The sequence below is a fragment of the Chrysochloris asiatica genome, unplaced genomic scaffold (assembly GCF_000296735.1).
Source record: "Chrysochloris asiatica unplaced genomic scaffold, ChrAsi1.0 scaffold00014, whole genome shotgun sequence".
NCBI classification, from domain to species: Eukaryota; Metazoa; Chordata; class Mammalia; order Afrosoricida; family Chrysochloridae; genus Chrysochloris; species Chrysochloris asiatica.
Genome location: NW_006408532.1, coordinates 22,432,280 through 22,434,791, shown reverse-complemented (window position 1 = coordinate 22,434,791; position 2,512 = coordinate 22,432,280).

The window sequence follows — 2,512 nt, the reverse complement described above, 5'->3', positions numbered from 1 at the left end:
TAATAGCAACAAGGTCAATTGGTATAACATCATCTATAGAGATAATGTTCTATATCCTACTTTGGTGAGTAGCAACTGTGGTCTTAAAAGCTTGTGAGCAGCCATTTAAGGTGCAACTATTGATCTCTTCCTGTCTGGAAGAAAGAAGAGTGATGAAAAATGAAGCTCATGAAGACAATTAGTCCAATAGGCTAATGAACCACATGAATATCAGTCTCCATGATCCTGAGACCAGAACTAGATGGTGCCTGGCTACTACTACCAACTGTTCTGAAAGAGATCACATTGTTGCTATTGTTACATGCAGTCGAATCGAGTTGGTTTGGACCTATAGCAACCCTGTGTAGCATTTCTAAGGAGTGGCTGGTAGGCTTGAACCGCCATCCTTGCAGTTCAAACTGACTTTGCAGTCCAGCGCATTAACCCTCAGTGTCACACTAATACCAACTACTCTGAAAGGGATCACGTTAGAAGGCCCTATGAAATGTGTACAAAAACTCAATATCATAAAAGATAACAGGCTTACTGATTGGACAGAGACTGTTGAAACCCCTGAGACTCTTAGTAGCCTTTCAGGTTCGGAACAGAACTCACCTCCAATATTTAACTTAATGATAGGCATGTCTATAAGGGAACAATAGCACTGGTAAGGTAGACACACCTTGGAATAATAAAACACGTGAGATCAAAAGGGCAGCATTTCCCTGAGGTTAGGAAAGTAGGAGAAATGGCAACAGAAAACACAAGCAGGAAGTGGGATATGTGATTTTATATTGAGGAGTCTCCAATCAATGCAATGAAACAAAAATGTGTATAAATTGCTGAATGTAAAACTGATCATCTCTGTCTGTAAATTTTCACACAATTCACAACAACAGTTAAACAAACAAACAAAAAAAACCATTCGTTTACAAATTACTCTTGAACATTAATGGAATCCTTTCTAGTAACAAGCATGGAACTGTCAGACACTCAATCCAGATTCAGTAGAGAGAGCATTGCTTATGTCAGATGATTCTTGGCGGAAAGCAGAGAATACCAGAAGGGTGTTTACTTGTGCTTTATTGACTATGCATAGAGATTTGACTGTGTGGAACATAACAAATTACAGAGAACATTTAGAATAATGGCGATTCCAGAATACTTAATTATGCCCATGAGGAACCTGTACATTGACCAAGAGGCAGTTGTTCAAACAGAACAGATATTAAATGATTTAAAATAAGAAATTGTGTGTGTCTAGGTTATATCCTTTCACCATACTTATTCAATCTGTATAATGAGCAAATAATCTGAGACACTGGACTATATGAAGAACCTAGCATCAGGTTTGGAGGAAAGCTCAATTACAACCTGTAATATGCAGATGTCCTTGTTTGCTAAAAAGAAAGAGGACTGGGAATGTTTACTGATGAAGATCGAACTCTACAGTCTTCAATATGAATTACAGTTCAATATAAAGGACATAAAAATCTTCACAACCAAATCAATAAACAACATCATGATGCCCACAGAAGCAGTAGTCAAAAAAATCAAAAGACATACTGTATTTGACGAGTGTGCTGCAAAAAGACCTCTTTAAAGTGTTAAAAAGTATTTTTTATTGTCTCATATGCAGACAAAAGTTGGACAATGAATAAGGAAGACTGAAAAATATAATTGATTCCTTTGAATTACGGTATTGGTGAAGAATATCGAATATACTGTGGACTGCCAGAAGAATGTACAAATCTGTGTTGGAAGAGGTACAGCTGGAATTCTCTTTTGAAGCAAGGGTTTTACTTTGGACATGTTATCATGAGGGCCCAATCCCTGGAAAAGAGCATCATTCTTGGTAAAGTAGAGGTTTAGCAAAAAAAAAAGGAAGACCCTCAGTGAGACAGATTAACACAATGACTTCAACTATGGACTCAAACATAGCAACAATTGTGAGGATGGTGCAGGACTGGGAAGTGTTTCGTTCTGTTATTCCTAGAATCAATATGATTAGGAACCAACTCAACAGCACCTAATAGCAAAAGCAATAGAACATAAAACCTAGAGTGGCTTCTTAGAAAAGTATAATTTTGTCTATCTAGATGACTAAACCAATAAACAACATTCTTATAAATAGAGAAAAGATTGAAGTTGTCAGGGATTTCATTCTTCTTGTATCAACTATCAACATTCACGGAAGCAGCAGTCAAGAGATCAAACGACGTATTGCATTAAGCAAATCTGCTGCACAAGACCTTTTTAAAGTATTGAAGAGCAAAGATGTCAGCTTGAGGACTAAAGTGCGCCTGACCCAAGCCATGGTATTTTCACTACCCTCATATGCATGCAAAAGCTGGACAGTGAATAAGGAAGACCACAGAAGAATTGATGCCTTTGAGTTATGGTGTTGGAGAAAAATATTGAAAGTGCCATGGACTGCCAAAAGAACCAATAGATCCATTTTGGAAGAAGTGCAGCCAGAGTGCTCCTTAGAGGCCAAGATGGCCAAACTTCGTCTCTCATACTTTGGACATAT